Below are 20,136 nucleotides of genomic sequence, written 5' to 3' on the forward strand. Positions count from 1 at the left end.
ATACATAATATGTCTATTTGAGTAGAATCAATATAGAATCAATATGTCAATGTGGTGATGCCATTGGCCCATGGACATTTCTGCTTGTGGTCAAATTGTTTTAATAACCAAGCAGCAATTCAATCATATCTCAACGTTAAAACAGTTGTCAAAATGTTATTTATCAATATTTGGACTTTTTAGGATTCTTGGAAGCTATGGAATTTAAAAATATAAAACAAGAAATACGTTAGGACCATTGTTGTTGTTTACACCCCTCAAATGGTCTATAACTTATATCGCTATAACTTTTTGTTTAAAACCACTACATATATATTTATTATTTTAATTTTATATAAAATATATATTAAGTATGTATAAAAGTGTTCTGGAACTGACTGATGTGCTCTATTTTCTGTGCCACCAAGAAGACAACAGCTTATATTTTCTCCAGACCGCATGGTGGCAGCACATGAAATGCTCTGGTTGTATCTCTCTACCGAGACAACAAACCTAGAGGAAGGAAGCGGGGAATTCGCCAGTGCACTGTTGTGAGTATTTTATTAAACATAACGTTAAGCCTTTCGTTTAAAGCTTAATTAACACTTCTGTTTTAAATTCCAACGTATAGGGAAAAGAGCAGGGAAATGTGATTGTGAAATTTATTGTACAATATTAATAGCACAGTCACATGTATGTGTAACGTTATCAACATTACCTTGGTTGTTATTGCTCAGCGTTTCTAATAATATACGTTATTGTTACTCAGTAACAGGACATCCAGCCTAACACTATTGGCTTTGAATAACGTTACATTTCAGCAGAGACATTTCCCGAAAAGAAAAATGGTTTCATTTGTGGAACCAGCAGCATTGCAAGGTGTCAGATAAATGCACGTTAGTTTTGTTATTGCTCTCTCATGTGTTTGGCTTTATATTCACACATTCGGACTTCTCCTTAATTTAATATAATTTCAGAAAAAAAAATATTATTTACAGATTCTACTAGGGAAATCATATTATTAGCCAATGACTATCACAGTAGGCTACATTGTTCACACTTAGTCAGTTAAATAACGCTAATGTTGTTTTGAAGTCATAAGTTAAGTACAATTCCAGACCGATTATTCAAGTAGCGTGGTAAACAATGTAGAAACCGTAAAAATGAACGAATGTGCGAATATTAATCCAACTTTACCTCAATTGTTTGTTGTCAGTGTTTGAGGTGAGGCGTATGTCCCAGTCAGCTCAGCCCGCCGCGATGCCCTCCGCCCCGGACTCTCCCTCTCTGAGCGTGACCGTCAGCGGGAATGTGCAGAATACAGCATCAAGAAGAAAAAGGTGTTTAAACGCCGAGGAGACTGAGCTTTTCGAGCTCACACAGGCTGCTGGGGTGGTCATTGATCAAGAGGTTTTCAAGTGAGTCACTGAAAATGTACATAATGTAAAACTGAAGAAATTTCTACATAAAGAACAAAAAGGTATACTTAATTATACATAAGGGTCAACTACATTTCAGCTTTTGTGGACTTTTTAGTATAATGTAACCTTTCTAAAATTAAATTGCATAATATGAATGAAATGATATTCAGTCATTCAGTGTAACACATCAGAATCAGAATCAGAAAGAGCTTTATTGCCAGGTATGTTCACACATACGAGGAATTTGTTTTCGTGACAGAGCTTCTACAGTGCAACAGGATAACAGAGACAGGACAAAAAACAGTTAATAAGTATATATTTTTTAAAATAGAAAAAAGAAGAAAAAAATAGATAAGTCAACATGCTGATTCTGTACTTCTAAAATTCATAAAGATTTAGATAAGTCAAAGTCTTGTATTTTCAACTGATAAAACAAAAACAGTAAAACTAATAACTTGTTCAGATTTTGAGAAGTACAATTATTCTTAATTTAAAAAATACAGTGATAAATTTTAAGTGATACTTTTGGATAAGGGCGACACAGCAAAATGTTTCTGTGCCCCACTTTCCACACACTCCAAAGACTATAATTGAATTGAACCAAATTAATTTCGCCGTAGTGTATTGTGAGGTGGATGAGTGTGTATGGATGTTTCCCAGTACTGGGTTGCAGCTGGAAGGGCATCTGCTGTCTAAAACATATGCTGGATAAGTTGACGGTTCATTCCACTTTGGCGACTCCTGATGAATAAAGGGACTAAGCCGAAGAAAAAATGAATGTTAATATATTATGAACACTGTTAATAATATATATTTTTTCATGAGCAGCAAATCATTATATTATTATGATTTCTGAAGGAATCGTGTGACACTGCAGACTGGAGTAATGATGTTGAAAATTCAACTTTAACAGTTATTTGAAATTATAATAATAAGTTTTCACTGTATTTTCTATCAGATGCAGAATGCAGTTTGGTGGGCAGAATAGGCTTTAAAAAAACAAACTAGTATGTAATGTATTTATTGAACAATATTGTCTCTTAACTAGGGATGCACAACATATTGATTCAGCATCAATATTGCAATATGTGCATCCACAATAGTCACATCGCATAGATATGCAATATTGAGTTGACTTTGCAGTGTATTTTATACATTGAAATATACAAAACCATAAACATGCACTGCTTATTTTACATTCATCTTTTCTTTATTGCATTAATCAGTGCTTGTAGTTCATTACATGTCATGACTCACTCCCCTGCAGAATTATCCCAATCAATCAAAATGAATACATTTGATAACACTTTAGGGAACCAATTCTCATTATTAACTAGTTGCTTATTAGTATGTATGTTTCTGAGATACTGGCTATTGAGATATTAGTACTTATAAACTACATTTTCTGCATGATCTTTTTCAACATCCCTAACCCAATACCTAAAACACCTTGATATCTATTAATAAGCAGAAAATTGGGAGTTTATTGAAGTAAATATTTATCTTTATTCATATTTAATGTTTTGCTAATAGCAAGAATTGAACTTTTAAATAAAATGTGACTATAAATTTTTTCCAAATAGTATTATTTAATCATTTGGTGAAAATTTATACATACAGTATATCACATTTTATTTTTCTGCAATATATTATCACAATGTCAGATTTTTTCAATATCGTGTAGCCCTTCTCTTAACCCATACATGTTGCAGATTTCATATTTAAAAAAAAAAAAATCACCATAAGGACTCGTTTTATGTGTCTCATGATTTTAAAACACTGTCTTGCTCTACTACAGAATCATAGTGGACCTCCTGAAGATGAACGTTGCGCCTCTAGCAGTCTTTCAGACACTAAAGACCATGTGTGCAGGACAGAAGGTCTCTGAAACATCCACTGGTGACACATCTTCAACATCCCACACCACTGCTGCTTCCTACAGAGTCTAGAGGTGAGTGAACAACATGCTAAAACTATGGAGGAAACGAACCAAACCATAATGTGCCACAGTTTTACTTTATTTGAGCTGGAAAGTAGATGAAGTCCAACTCAAACAACATCTGTCCTATTCTGCAGGTGATTAGATCTCTAACTTTGAAGTGGGATCCGTTTCTACATAGGGATGTGGGATATTTATTGACTACAAGCTGACATTGTCAAATATTTCCCTCACTTTTGAAAAAACAAATAAAGCTGGATATTGATAGAATAGAAACAATCTCTGTGTCATGAAGCCCTTTAGATTACATTTAGAATGAGTATATAGTAATATAACACAATCAACACTGCCATTTTTCTGTGATTTGCAAACATGATATTGATTTTATAAGACAGTTCATTAAACTAGAAGATAATATTGAGCGAGTTAAATTTGAGACATCATTCCAGGTTTGTCAAAATACTGCAATGTCTCTTACCTCTTACAATACAATTAAAATCATTGATATTGAATTACTTTTTGTTCTGGTATGGTCTCAGCCCAGCCAAACAGTTTGATGATAATAATAACAACATTTTTACTGGACCCAATATAATGATGCACAAATCTCTTCTTTTCTCAACTGTTTACTTAAACACAGTGGATTATGTTTCAAGTGAACATTTAAGAGGATTTTGACATGAGTTGACAATAGGGCTGGGCCGATAAACGTTATTATATCGAATCCCGATAACATGTATGTCAATAACAATGATAAGCTCTGGACTTTTTTACTTTATAATGACAGGGTTCCCGCAGGGTCTTAAACATCTTAAAATGTCTTAAATTTCAAAAACTAAATTTTAGGCCTTAAAAAGTCTTAAATTCGCTGAATTAATGTCTTGTAAGTCTTAAATCATTTTAAACAGGTCTAATTTTCCTCTACAAGTAAAGCCACCCAATCAGGCTGACATCCATCCAATCACCAACAATTCATCTCAATGAAACTTTTTTTTATTATATATTTAATTTTTTTTCAATGCAAAGAGATAAAACTTACAATAGCTGCAGAAATTTCTGTAAATCCCCATATCAGGGAAAGAAATCTAAAAACAATTTCTCAACTCCTCATGATAATAGCAGAGCAACATATCACTTTACATGATACTTTGTACTCAATCAATTTGGACCAAAAGCCAATAAATGTAGACTTTTGATTGTTTATTGTCATTGTCTCAGAATAGATACATTTTAAACAATGATAAACTTGCCATTTAAAAAAAAAAAAAAAAAAATATATATATATATATATATATAATATATATATATATATATATACATATATATATATATATATATATATATATATATATCTATATATATATATATATATACATTTAAAATATGTCACAAAGAAATAATTACATTAGATTTTTTTTTTTGTGACAACTGACTGGGCCATTAGAAATAATCATTAGTGTTTAGCCCTGTATAAGTCTAAAATTTAATTTACAATGGTCTTAAATTTGACTTGATTAAACCTGCAGAAACCCTGAATGATCTAAGAGCCAATCACGGAGCGGAAATGTGCAACAATAGAAATCTAAAAGTGTGTTGATATTAGAGATGTACTGAATTTCTGTCCACTGAGAATTTATCGGCCAAAAAATATGTTATGCTATTTAATGAACCCTCTAATTTATGTGGCTTCGGTCATTGTTGAGGTTACTCTTTTTAAATCTTGTAAGCATTAACGCTTATATTGAAATATATATCATTATCGTTCAATATGGAGGATAATTATCGAGCATTGCATTTTAGCCATATCGCCCAGCCCTAGTTGACAAACTTATTTTTTATCTGTTCAAGTACAAAAAAGCATGTAAAAGAACTTGCAGCATTTGTACACTTTTTAAGAGATGCAACCAAGGAGCACGGACTGACTTTAAACACTGTGGCAAACTGCAACACCATAGTAAAATGCTTCAACTGGACTAAATAAGATAGCAAAGGTGGCAAAGACAGGTGAAGAAAGGTGGCAAAGACATACAGGACTTTGGTGTGCAGGAACTGAATTGGAGAGAAATTGCAGCTGGGATCTGTGCATTGATAATGTAAAAAGCAAGAAATATTAGAGCTGTGGTGATGAAACATCGTTCAAGAAATCAATTTTTGTGTGATCTGAAATTTCAAAAGCATTACTATTCTCTGTTGAATATATCTTGAGCTTAGTTTTTAACTGCAGATGGCGCTCTACACTTAAGGAAGAGCGCTCACAAGGAAGAGTGCCTTCATGAGTTATGCAAATAGGCTTTTATGTAATGAGCTTAATGTAAACACAAATCATTATGAATACTTATGTAATTCACTTAAACCTATCCTAACTTTATTGATTATTTTTGGTTCAAGTGGTATTTGTAGTTGGCACTGTCGCCTCACATAAGGAAGGTCGCTGGTTCGAGTCCTGCTGGACCAGTTTGCATGTCTTTGTGGAGTTTGCATGTTCTTCCCACGTGTTGGCGTGGGTTTTTCCCGGTTGCTCCCATTTCCCCCACAGCTCAAAGACATTACGGTATAGGTGAATTTAATAAACTAAATTGGAAATTGGTGTATGGGTGTTTCCCAGTACTGGGTTGTGGCTGGAAGGGCATCCGCTCTCTAAAAACAAATGCTGGAATAGTTGCTGGTTCATTCCACTGTGGTGACCCCTGATAAATAAGTGACTAAGTCAAAGGAAAATGAATGATGAATGGTATTTGTAATTCATTTAATGCAACTATAGTATGGCTGTTTGTAAAACATACAGCGCCAACTGCTGTTAAAAACTGAGCTCAGAATCAATTCAAGAAAGAATTGCAGTGCATATAGGAAATATCAGAATCTACGCAAAATAGATTTCTCAAATGGTATTTCAGTTTTACATTGTATTATTTCAAATATTTCAGTAATGATTTGTAAAGAAACATCAGTATAATGGAAATTGTTAAAGTACTGTCAAGTTTCAGTTATGAAAATGGTTTCTAAACAATGCTGGAGTGATTGTGCATTGTAAGCCAATCATTTCCCTGCTGAAAAATCCAGTTTTAACTGGTTGACCAGCCTGGTTTTAGAGGGGTTTTGGCCATTTCCAGGCTGGTTTAAGCTGGACGTAGCTGGTTTTGGCTGGGCTCCCAGCCTGGCTAGGCTGGTCAAGCTGGTTTTAGCTGGTCATCTCCCAGCCTGACCAGCTAAGACCAGGCTGGAAATGGCTGGAAACCAGCCTGGAAATGGCCAAAACCCCTCTAAAGCCAGGCTGGTCGACCAGCTAAAACCAGCCAACCAGCCTAGGCTGGTTTAAGCTGTTTTTTTCAGTAGGGTTGCTGATCTGTTCATAAAGACTATCTTGTTTAATTTCAAAATAAATCAACTGTTTTGAATGAACAAAGTCAGTTATTCTCCTTAGAAAAAGTGTATCGGAATATCCGTTTTGTTTTAGTTTAGTTTGTTTAGTTGTTTTAGTCCACCCACTGGCAGTTACCCAATATTTTCAGCACCACGGTTTGCCTTGGATGAAATCATAGCTTATTTCATTTCAGTCAAGAAGGCTACCTCAATATACAGTTGAAGTCAGAATTATTAGCCCCCTGTTTATTTTTTCCCCCAATTTCTGTTTAACGGTGAGAACAATTTTTCAACACATTTCTAAACATATATAGTTTTAATCACTCATTTCTAATAACTGATGACAGTACATAATATTGACTAGATATTTTCAAGTCACTTCTATACAGCTTAAAGTGACATTTAAAGGCATAATTAGGTTAATTAGGTTAACTAGGCAGGTTACAGTAATTAGGCAATTTATTGTATAAGGATGGTTTATTCTGTAGACAATCGAAAAAATATATAGCTTAAGGGGCTAATAGTTTTGACCTCAAAATGGTTTTAAAAAAATTTTAAACTGCTTTTATTCTAGCCGAAATAAAACAAATAAGACTTTCTGCAGAAGAAAAAATATCATCGGGAATTATCATTTGGGAAATATTTAAAGAAGAAAAAAAATTCAAAGGGGGGCTAATAATCCTGACTTCAACTGTATGTAGGAACGGTTTTCTGGAGGACAGTAGCACCCAACAAAATGAGACAGATTCAGAGATAGAAAAATCCACATGAGGTGGTTTTATTTTGCAAGTAATACAAATATTACAAATGTAAACATTAGCTAAGCAGCTTACAGTGTGAAACTGGATCTTCTGTTTGTGTCATCATCTGGCAACCTACGTCTGGTCATTGGGGAGAGTCCGGGTGGGGATAAAAAACAATATTTTGAATTTGGACTGCAATACCACTGCAATATAGTTCAACCACTATATTCTGCACCTATTAAATGGGACCTATTATGCAAAAGTCAATTTTATGAGAGTTTAAACCCAATTGTTTGGCAAGAGTGTGTGAATATAGCCAGCCTATAGTGGTAAAAATGATTATTTTTTATTTAGTCACACTTCATTAAAACCGTCTGTAGAAACACTGATAGACATTTTGCCTTTGTAAATTTTATCAAAAGGGGAGAGCCCCACCCATAGTAACCATCTCCCTTATTAGCATTAGACAGCCCTGAGTGAGAAGCAGCCATCCACCAAAAGAGTTTTTGCATCGTACCTGCAAAAGATAATGTCAGCGACTAAGAGGCATTATAAATGTCGACTTTTAGGATGCACAAATTAACATCTAGGTTCTATAGATTACTTTTTTTCTTAGCCACTTATTTGACTTTCAGTTTTTCGTAGAGAAACATTGTTTTTGTTTGATTCTCGGAAATTAGAGCCTTATTTAGCATCTGGTAAAAGGGGCATATTAGGCCCCTTTAAGATAGATAATTGCTGGTAACCTGGAGGCGGTTTTCATGTCAGTTTTATTTAAATGACAAGCAAAAACACATTCAGCCAAATATTGTTTACTTTATTATCACAAAAAAACTCCCTCAGCCCCCAACATTGATTTGTGCTAGTGTTGTTCAATCCCTTTGATAATATGTGTGTGATTCCTATAGAAGAGGAGAGTGCGGCTTCAGGAAAGAGCTCTAAAACCACAGCCCCTCCCTCTTCATCTGTGTCCCGCCCACCAAGGGAGGGGCTAAGATAGTTGTCTACAGCGACTCAAGCGCTCCTGTCTCTCAAGGTTTTTCTTCTCTCTCTCTTTCTTTAACTTTCTCCTCATACCTTTTCTTTTTCAAAATCTCAGTGCTTGTGAGTTCAAGGTATTCTCTTCACTCCCATGAACTATTTCCGCACATTCTCATGCTGACAAACTAATTTTTGCCTCAGCTTCATGTTGCCGTGTGTGTGTCTGTCTCTCATTCTCATGCCTTGCCGGTTGTGTCTGTGATTTGCGGACTCAATGCTCTGAATACGGGGTGAAATGCCCCAGATCTGCTTCCTTCATGTGTCTCGTGGACTGTGACTCTCATCCAGCTATAGAGTCCTGTGCTTCTCATGGTAAATGAATGTCTGTTAATGGCGTGTGACACCGTATGCACTAGTAAACCAGCATCCTGCAAAATTGTCCCACCAACATTGAAAAGCATGCATGTGACTGTCAACTTCATAAACGGATGGTTTCATCATTTCATCACTGATTTTAACACTTAATGCAACTTGTTTTTATCTTTTATGTTGCCCTTCATATGTGATTTTTCTGTCATTTTGAGCTAGTTTCAATCAAAACACAATTTGGAGATTTAATGTGGAAAATTATGTGAAAATAAAAGTCTAAAATGCTATTAAATGCAGAACCCAATTTTTTGAGTCAAAAATATAATTTTTATGAAATTGAGACTTAAACATACACTCACCGGCCACTTATTAGGTACACCTGTCCAACTGCTCGTTAACGCAAATTCGCAACGCAACTCAATGCATTTAGGCATGTAGACATGTCGAGACGATCTCTGCTGCAGTTCAAACCTAGCATCAGAATGAGGAAGAAAGGTGATTTAAGTCACTTTGACGGGCTGGTCTGAGTTTTTAAAACTCTTGATCTACTGGGATTTTCACGCACAACCACTTTAGGGTTTTATATATGATGCTAGAGGTCAGAGGAGAACAGTAACTCAAATATAACCAACTCGTTACAACCGAGGTATGCAAAAGAGCATTTCTGAACTCCCAACACATCCAACCTTGAGGCGGATGGGCTACAGTAGCAGAAGACCACACCGAGTGCCACTCCTGGAAACTTCATATTGATGTCATATTTCAAATGACATCAATATCAGGGTGAAATAAAAATGATTTTACATTTCACAGGGTACCTGCGGGGCCTAAAAGTCTTAAATTCACTGAAATATTGTGTTGTCCTATTTTAAACGGGTCTTAATTTTCCTACCCAAACCTACCCAATCGGGCCGATATCACCATCCATCCCAACAATCCAATCTTGGTAAAACCGGAGAGAAGAAAAAACAAAACAATTAATCAGTCCTCATGATCATAACAGCAATTTATCCCTTTTATGTTTATCTGCATTCATACAAAAAATTATTTACAGAAGTATGGGGAAGTAGACATAATATTTATAAATAGACATAAAAACTTAAGGTTTTTATACAGAAATGCATTAGGTTGAATAGAAGTTTCACTCAATCAATTTAGACCAAAAGCCAACAAATGTATATTTTGATTATTATGTAGTGCCTCCACAATAAATTTACTTTTAACAATGTTAAACTTGTTAAAAAAAATATTATGTTGAAAAATGTACACAACTAGAGTTTCTTCTAGAGTCGCTAAGAAATAATTACTTTTTTAGCAAGCAAAAAAAAAAAAAAAAATCCATTGGCCTATTATAAATAATCATTAGTGTTTAGCCCTGTATAAGTCTAAAATTTCATTCATAATGGTCCTAAAAGAGTCTTAAAAGTCTTAAATTAAACTTGAAACCTATAGAAACCCTGGTTTCAGGAATAAGATCTTTCTTATTGTTTTCTTGTGTAACTTTTTCTTCTGTAATATGAGGTTAATAAATTTTTTTCTATGCTGTAAAAAATGTAAGCTGTATGACAGTTTGGTTTGATTCATAACAAGCACTCCATGGCTTGTGTGTGTTGTGCGTTAATTGTAAAAATCAAAAGATCAAGATTTCTGTTTATTGTTGTTATTATTATTATTATATTATTGTTATTTGTCATTTCCAAAGCGTCAATGCATTGTAGTTTCAATAATAAGTGCCCAAAAATTGTCTCCAACTCAGGAACAACATTGTGTAATATTATTGTTCCTGCTGCAGCCATGGTACAGCAGCAAAGTTTCTTGATGCTGGAATGAAAGTAATAGTTCTTACCCATATCAAGTTAGAAAATATCAACTTTTCATTTTCCGTCTTTGTGCTCAATGTAACTACGGAAGTGTCAAGTTTTAAATAGGAAAATTGTCGAAAAGATTTATGCATCTTGAAAGATGCTATTGATCTAATCTGATTCAGTGATTTATGCTAAGCTAAGCTAAAAGAGCTCCCGCTAGACCCATTGAATGGATTTAATAATGGGCAACTCAACTGTAACTCTAGGTGAAATGTATAGTGTTCCTTTAAGTCATAGCTTTTTAATTAACACAATATGCAAAGGTCAAAACTGCTTGTTCCACCACAAACAATTTCTCAAGAGTCCAAAATGATAGCCTGTCACATATGGATGCATTTTAATTGTTATATTTACTTGCATTTGGTTTGTTTTTTGTGATCCAGTACGCAGTAAAACGAGTTCAGGGCAAGGGGAGAAATCGACAAGAGAACCTTCCAGCCAGCGAGTGCCACGACAGGTCAGCGCCACCAGAGGGCAGAAGAGCACCAAGAGCTCCGGCAGCAGCAGCTCTTCTTCACAGCTCACCTCCAACTGAACCAAACAACACAAACACAACTTCTCTCTTCCTCTAGAATTGGCTGAAGCTTTTCACACCAAGCTGAAGGTATCAAGTTATTTTAGGGTTGGCTTCTTGGGTATCTCTCAGTGTTATTTGATAAAGACTTGCACTGCGTCAAATGTGGGTCTCTGTTCTAGAGACTATGGAATTTTACCATATTTTTAGTTTACACTTTCACACCAAGACCTATTGAGAGAAGCACAGGAAACCTTTGTCTTTATTCTTTAAATCTTGCACTGCTGGTGTTCAGTAGCTTGAGGGCTCATGTGAAGCAGATTTGGTTTAAGATTTTGCAAGACATGGTAAGTTTGCGTCTAGCTGGATATTTTTCCACTTGTAAAATTGACTTTTTTAATACATTATTTCTGTTTATTTATCTCTTTTTTTTTGTGCATCTGTATTCTTGAGTAAAAATATTCCCTATCTTTTAAAGCTAATTATTGTTTATGCTCTATAATAATTAGCTAGGCTAGTACTTTAGACTGGCATGTGGAATAAAAATTGTATTTATTTGTTTGTTTGTACAAAATGTCTCCTGCTCATTAACATTGAATTTATTTTAAAATGTAATGATTGTTGTGAACATTTATATGATTTAAAAGAACTGATTTATAATTTTAAATAATCTATTCATGTTGCTGAATCTTCAGCAGCCGTTAAGTCAGATTTCAGTGTAATTTGATCATTTAGAGGTCATACTAATATACATTTATTTGTATTCATTATAATTACATTTTTATATATTTACTGTCATAATTGATCTATCATTGATAGATTGATCTATCCTAAGGCATTCAATAAAATTGTCTACTAAACGTTTATTTCAATTTTGGAATAATAGTGTTTCGTGGATTTCAACATTGTTTTCAACATTGTTAAGTGAAGTTTATTTATAAACTATTTCGAGAGGATCACATGCTTATGATTGCTTGTGGCTGGTCCCACATTATCCAAATTTATGATTCACCAATCAGACGATTCCTAAGCCACTATAAATACCCTAAGCTCCATATTGACCATATTCTTTAATGCGGAAGTGCGCACGTTTTTGCGATTGTTTTAAAACTTCCGATTCAGTTGCCTATGGGAGAAATGACTAGGAATAATAAACGGCAGAAAACGGTCAAACTACTTACTCAACAAACAAGTGTTTGCATTACAATACAGACAAAGTAGAATAATATAATAAGAAAATATCAGTTTGCAACACCAAGCAGCAAAACGAGCTGTTTTTAACATTTAAAAATGAATGGAAGTGAATGAGACCGGAAGTTTCGAGCCAAAATGACTCAAATGGCTGCGCCCACTCGTACGCGGTAAATAACAGCCATCTTTGTTTGGAAGAATCCCCCCTTCCACCCCTAGTGCTCCTCCTTTCCTATATGGGTGGCACGGTGGTCCAGTGGTTAGCACTGTTGCCTCATAGCAAGAACGTCACTGGTTCTAGTTCTTACCAAGCCAGCTGACGTTTCTGTGCGGAGTTTACACGTTCTCCCCGTGCTCATGCGAGTTCTCCCGGTTTCCTCCCACCATCCAAAAACATGCAACTTAAGTTAATTGACTAATCCAAATCGGCACCATAGACATGCTCCTAGTAAGTAGTTATCTCATAAGAGCAATCACTGTCTGTTCATTAGCTACTACAGCAGGGAGTTCTCGAGATCTACCTGAGCTCAAACTCCCCTCTCGCCCTGCAAACGGGAGTGAGTCTTGGGCTCGAAGATCTTATGAGCTAACGGCTCTTTCCCGGGACAGCATGACAAACAAGCCTTATGATCAATCATCAGCTAAGTGTGGACTCCTGAAATATAGGAAATGTTTCTTGAACATCAAATAAGCATATTTTAATGACTTCGGTACCGTGACACCAAAAAGAGTAGAGAGTAAAAGATTAAGAATATTAAAAAAGAGTGAAGATGCTGAAAATTCAGCTTTGTATAAATGACACATTTGTAATGACATTTGATGAAATGTTTCTTAGGGCCAACAACACAAAAACACTTGTTAAAATGCAGTTAGTTTGACTGCTCTTTTCCTTTGTTATAACCAAAATCTCAAGTATCATTAATCACAGGGTATCCACGGGGTCTTAAAAAGTCTTAAATGTTTTAAATTTTAAAAGCTACATTTTATTCCTTAAAGTCTTAAATCTACTGAAATATTGTGTGGTAGGTCTTAAATCTTTTTAACAGGTCCTAATGTTCCTTTGTTTATGTATAGCTACCCAATATGGTCTTTTTATTTAAAAATAGCATTTAATTACTTTCCTAAAAGTAACGTTTGCTTAAAAGTTTTCCATTTATTTACTGCTGAGGATAGTGGCCTGACCTAAATTTGTTATTATTAAATTTATTATATTATTATTATTATTATTATTATTATTGTGGACTTAAGTAATTGACAGCTATGTTTGTTTTCTTGATAAGGGTTATGGGGTTTGTAAATGGATATACAAACATAAAAAAATACACACAAAATTATTCATATTGTATTATTCAATGTATTAGATTTTAATAATTTTTAATATGGCAAGTGAAAATCTTTTCTAACTGGAATATTCGGGAAAAAAAAGTCCTTAGCATTTAGCCCTGTATAAGTCAGAAATTTCATTCATAATGGTCTTAAAAAGGTCTTACTTGGTGTAACTTGCAGAAACCCTGAATCAGAACATTTACATTTAATCATTTATTCAATTCATTTATATTTCTATAGCGCATTTACAATGTAGATTGTGTCAAAACAGCTTTACATAGACGTTCTAGTAAATTGAAACTGTCAGTCCAGTTTTCAGAGTTGAAGTTCAGTTTAGTTCAATTCAGTGTGGTTTAAATCTCACTGCTGAAAGTCCAAACTGTAAAGAGAAAATTCATCCATGCGCAGCTCCACAAGTCCCAAATCAAGCAAGCCAGTGGTGACAGTGACGAGGAACAAAACTTCACCAATTGACAAAAGTGAAGGAAAACCTTGGTAGAAACCAGGACCATTTAGCAGATGCCTTTATCTACATCAACTTACAGATAATATTACATGTTCATATGTTGAATGAGATTGACTGTCTATTTGATGCAGTGACTTCTCTAGGGGCTGTACTTAGTAAATAGAGAAACTTGCATGTTTGTACTCTGCCTTTTATTAAATGTATGGTCATACCTGGAGCAATGCTGGCCACCGAAAGACCTCTTTAGGCTTGTATGTAAAATGTAAATATTGGCAGCTTCAAAGTGACTTGTGGATGGAATGTTTTAAAGGCTGGTAAGTATACAAGAGTTCACATGCTGTGGCAGTCCATATTGGTTGAAGTTTTGAATCCAATGCTAAAGGATCATATATTGACATTCAAATAAGAATCCCTGCAGGACAATCTGAAATGTGCAAAAAAATCTATGTGGACTTTCAAGTAGATTTTAGGATGTATATTTTAGGCTTTTTATTAATATAATATATATATAGAATATAATAGAATATAGAATATAATAGAATATAATATAAAATTGGAGTTCATGGCATCCCAGTAGAGCTCCAGAAACCAGTACCAACTGCAGCACTAACGGCGCTGTCAACGCATCTGGAGAACATGTCTGTGGTCATCCCAGTACTGAAAAAAGGCAACATGAAGGACTGCTCTAACTATCACACAATCGCCTTGATGCCACACGCTAACAAGATCCTCCTGAAGATCATTCAACATCACTTCGATACAACCATCGGTAGAGAAATGCCAGATGTACAGGCTGGTTTTCAGAAAGGAAGAGGCACTAGGGACAACATCAGGTGAGATCACCTCAGGTGGCTCATGGAGAAGACACGAGAATATCAGAAAGCCATCAAAAGCGGAGGGAAAATTGACTGCAGGAACATCAACAATCTTAGATATGTCGACGACACCATCCTACTGGCCGAAAGCAGAGAAGATCTGGAGCCTGAAAGTGCAAGAAGAGAGTCAGAAGGTGAGGTTGCGCCTGAACATCAAGAAAATGAAGGTGATGTTGACCTCAGAGAATGGAAGATGCAGCATAAAGATCCACAGTGAATAAATCGAGACGGTACAGGACTTGTGCATGGCGTGGACAGTGAGAATCACTAACAAAGAAGTCCTAGGGTGCATCAAGCCAAAGACCTCGCTGAAAGCCTAGATTACCAAACAAAAATTATCTTATTTTGAACATGTCATGCGTAGCAATTCACTCCAGAAGGCAGTCATACTGCAAATGGTCAGTGGAGGTAGAAGGAAAGACTGCCCAAGAACTCGTTGGCTCGAGTACTGTAAAAGATATGGACGGAGTATCCATGACATCACCCATAGGTTTCTGAAGAATGCAAAAGAAGCTTCAAGTAGGTGTGGCCAACCATCGCCATTTTGTTCACACATCATCGCACCGACCTGGGAACACCAACAAGGGCAAAGAGGCAGAGTGTGAGTGGAGCTACAGATGCCTGCTAGCATTTTGTTTAGACAGGCTTTTCTTTGGCAGAAATGCTTAAAACTTCATTACCTGCGACTCGTTTGTGTTCTGACCACATGTGCTTGGTTGTACACTATATCAGTAAAATATTTAGTCTTTTAAAAACATTGTTGTAATGCTTTCAGCCACTAAACATTGTTCTTAAGACGTTTTTTCTACCGGAGGGAAAAACAAATTACTTCCAAATACTTCAGATATATTCTGTGTTAGTAATTGCAAGGCTATTAATGAAATCCAGGCATAAAACTATATGACAAAGTTTCAGATGACTGTTCTATAGCCTACAGCTAATCAATCTTTCAGATTCAGGAGAGCATTCAAGTTCTAAAGAAAAATACAAACAATAAATTATCTTAAGTAAAACAAATAAAGATATGGTATAAGTATATAATTTCACTCACCTGGGAAATGAAGGGCAAGTGAATTGTTTGTGAGCACAATTATGTGCACACAGCATGCCATAACATCTGATAATAGTAAGAAATAATTCCAAAAAGCAGCTGACTGTGTAAAGCCACATAAAACAAAACAAAAATACTATATATATATGGCGAGTTCAGCAACTAATCAGCCGGAATCAGCTGAGGTGAAGTGACTGCAACCAGTGAGATCTAGCTGTCACTCATGTGGCCACACCCTTAATTATGCAGACTTAATATAACTTAATAAGCTATATGAACCAAAATCGTTCTTTGTACCAGGCTGTAAACACCTTTTTTTTTCTGCTGTAAAGGTTGCCATTTTAACACTGAGCTCAATAGAAATCTGCTCTATTGTGGAACCAGGACTAGCAGATTTCCGTTTTTGCTTCACGAGGGAGAGCGGGAGGTTGCCGCTTGCTCTACTGTCAAATCTGAGACCAACAGGAGCATGTGCGAACTCAAAGAGGTGGTGATTAATAGAGCTGTGTGGAGGGGAATGATCCATAGAATGACCGAAAATCAACCTCGATTGAACGGATAATTGATTGATAATATAATATAATATAATATAATATATAGATGCAAATAACTGATTAAAATGGTGAAATACTATGTTTATAATGTTAAAAAACATTGATATTTAAAACATACTGCTCTTTAGAACCTTCTATCGATAAGTGCTTGTGGGCAAAAATGTGTCTATATAAATATGCTGAAAATTTTGCTATTACCATCAGATGAATAGATAACATTTTAAAATGTGTATCAAAAAAATATTTAAATAATACCAATAATATTTCACTCGATTACAGTTTTTTTATTAAATAAATGCGTCTTTGTAACTTTTTGACTTTTTTAATAAATATAACACATCTGACCTCAAACTTTACAACAGAATAAAACCTATAGGAAATTAAATGCGTCGACTGCTGTATTTTTCTAATAGAGTTCTATACTCTTTTTTTTTTTTTTTATATATATATATTTATATATCTTAAAGATGTTTGCAAAACTGTCTGACCCAACCGCAGCATAAAGCAGCATAAAAGATCAAAGTAAAGAGCATACATGTACTGTATGGGAGTTCAGTCTCTTCCAGCGATGCTCTACTTTCATTGCTGAATGCCAGAGCCTTTTCTCTTTCAAGGTCTGTGGAACAAAGTGAATTCCTTCAGATGCCACTAATATGGCCATGAGGACACGACTCTCACCGCACATGCGTATGAAAGCCTTTCAACAGTTTCTTTCTTCTTCGGGAGACTTGTCGCTTGTGAAAGTTTGTTAGTTGGGTTTTTATTTGACATTTTAAAGGTGCCATATGCTGCATTGATTCAGTTAAATTTAAAAGTTAAATTGTTCTCTGATAGTAGGTATGTGGCTTAAGTAAGTTCAAAAATTCTCCAGAAACTGTTTTATACTCTCATTTTTTCTCCATAAAATCCCCTTAGAATCAGAAGGTCCTTATTGACCATATTTGGAATGGTCATAAATGATAATGAGCTCTGCTTTTATACACAGCTCTCAGTGCTTGCTCTCTCACACATGCGCACACACAGACACACAGCATGATGTACTCTGAAATAAGGTGCAAAATTATCATGCTTTGTTTGTTAAAATATTTTATGACAAATGGAGTAGATGGATGCCTTGTTAAATATTTTTAACTTAAGGGGTGTACAGGTTTATTTTAGCTTGGAGTAAATTAGCTATCTAATGCAAACCACCAGACAGAGGAAACTATTTTCCTCCCGAGCTTATAAAATTTAGGCTAAGTTATTGAATTTGACAAAAGAGCCAACAGAGATATGTTGTATTTTGAAGGTATACTGTAAATGTAAGCACAGCCAGGAATTATTATTGGCATCTGCATAAACAGATGATGTATTATAAAGTACTGCTATTATTTCACTTCAGAAAAATCACAGTACAGCCTGAGTGATAAGGCAAGATGCTTAAACATTTATTAAACACAAAACTCTGCAGTCTAAATGTGTTTGTTACCTCATTTTACAAACATATCCAGCAAATTTTACAATAACTTAACAAAAGGTACATTTAAACGTACCTTATTTCGCTTCGGGTGGCGATGAATACATATTTAATCTGTATATCCTGCATTTTGCGCTTTGTTAAACTGGTGGAGTCGTGGCTTAGTAATGCATAGAAAACAAACTGGTGCGACTGGCTTTGACTATGCTTCATTTCCTGTTAAAAAAAGTCACACATATATGGTAAGTTTAATATAAACTTTGATGATGATCCTTTGAGCAACACATCAGCCTGTGTTTTGGCTGCTGATCTCCTGATGACGCAGCTGCTCATGCAAGTCCCGATGAGGTCGAATGTGGCCTAAAGTACATGCAAATATTGAGTGTGTGCTAAGGAATAGCTCTATGAGCAATGTAACATTCTGTATTGGTGCTCTTTTAGGCCTGTTTTTCACCAGGGTTTTACACTCAGAAATTCCAGTGATATTTAAGACTTTATTTAAATTAACCAGCTGGTTGGATTCATTGTTGGCTACATTTTTGGCCATTGTTTGTGCTTTTGTTTTTGGACTTCTCAAATACCAGTATGGCACTGGTCAATTTAATGTTTTGTATTGATCTGTGTATTGATCTGTGTATTGATCTGTGTGTGTGTGTGTGTGTGTGTGTGTGTGTGTGTGTGCGCTTGTGATTGTATTTGTGTGCAGTGAGTAAACCATGACAGCATGGTTTGAGATGCATATGCTATGACCAGACAAAGGGTTTATATGGCATAATAGCACTATATGATTTTCATGACGTGGAATGCATACATCTAGTAGTTTTGGATGAATAAATGAAAAATGAGGCTGCGCTTTAAATTAAATTCATATATGGACTAATGTCTTTGTATATTAAGCCACAACAGATTATTTTAATAATAAGTACACACAAACATACTCAAAACGGTTTTGACACATGACAGCTGTTTTAAGCTAAAACTGGTTGGTACTTGCTAGTCGAGAGCTGGTTTAAACTGTTTTTTTCCATGTCATTTTCTGGTCCTGATCAGCAAAGAACCAGATTAAACCTGTAGCCATGTTTCAAAACCATCATACCAGCATGTGATGGTTGTTTCAAAAGGCGTTGTTGCTTTCTGTCATGAACATTCTCTTAAACACTCCTCTGCCAGCCACTTCACTAATATATTATTTGAGAAAAGCAATAGACATATTATGCATCACAAAGAAACTCCTCTTTATGACATCCCATCAAAATAGAAGTTTAACTTAAAACTGCTAAATATTCACTTAAAATTGTACAGTACAATCTGCTTTCGAGTCTAATAATAAATAAATACATTTTTACACTTTCAGGCCACTATCCAATAAAATGGAATTGACAAATTTAAAATGTTTATATGATGTAGTACCTAATGTTAGGTTATTCAACTTGCATCTGAATTACATACTGATAAAATGAGGGAAAGACTTGCACTGTCTTCCAGACCATCAGTGCATCTGAAATCTTGTGCTGTCTGAATAGATACTAGATTTTATTCGGAAGTTACATCAGTAATGTTAGTATTTTTTGTAGTATGAATGGAAATTTGTAAGTACTGTATCCACTATTATTGTGGATGTGCCACAGTTGTAATTATCACATGGGCAACCAGTGTCAGTTGTGTCGTGTCACTTCCATTCATAAATCCTCTATGGTGCCCTCGCGGGACAGGATAGTAGAGTGTCCACTGAATGCGCACTTCAGAATCTCAGCAGATGTAGTACCATCTGGGTGTCTACTCTTTCATGAGTACTGTGACTGAGTTTGGGCATACTTGAATCTCCTTATGTTTTACATACCATATAGGGAAATATGTGGATTTTCATTAAATTATTAAATATTATTATATTGAATGCACTGTAAATGAGAGTGGATAATGTCAAAACTGAGATATCCCACTTTCAACCTCCGGTCATGCGTATCAGAATATAATGCAATGTCTATATTTTATGTGTGTGTGTCATTTTGTTATAGTGTAATTTCACATTACAACTTAATGTCCGTT

General features: G+C 35.1%; 1 pseudogene; it reads left to right on the plus strand.

Annotated features, from left to right (window-relative positions):
• Positions 1-476: 476 nt before the first annotated feature.
• On the plus strand, positions 477-11,290 carry LOC130214690 (mitotic-spindle organizing protein 2-like; annotated as a pseudogene).
• Positions 11,291-20,136: the final 8,846 nt, after the last annotated feature.

Source organism: Danio aesculapii, chromosome 21 (genome assembly GCF_903798145.1).
Source record: "Danio aesculapii chromosome 21, fDanAes4.1, whole genome shotgun sequence".
Classification (NCBI taxonomy): Eukaryota; Metazoa; Chordata; class Actinopteri; order Cypriniformes; family Danionidae; genus Danio; species Danio aesculapii.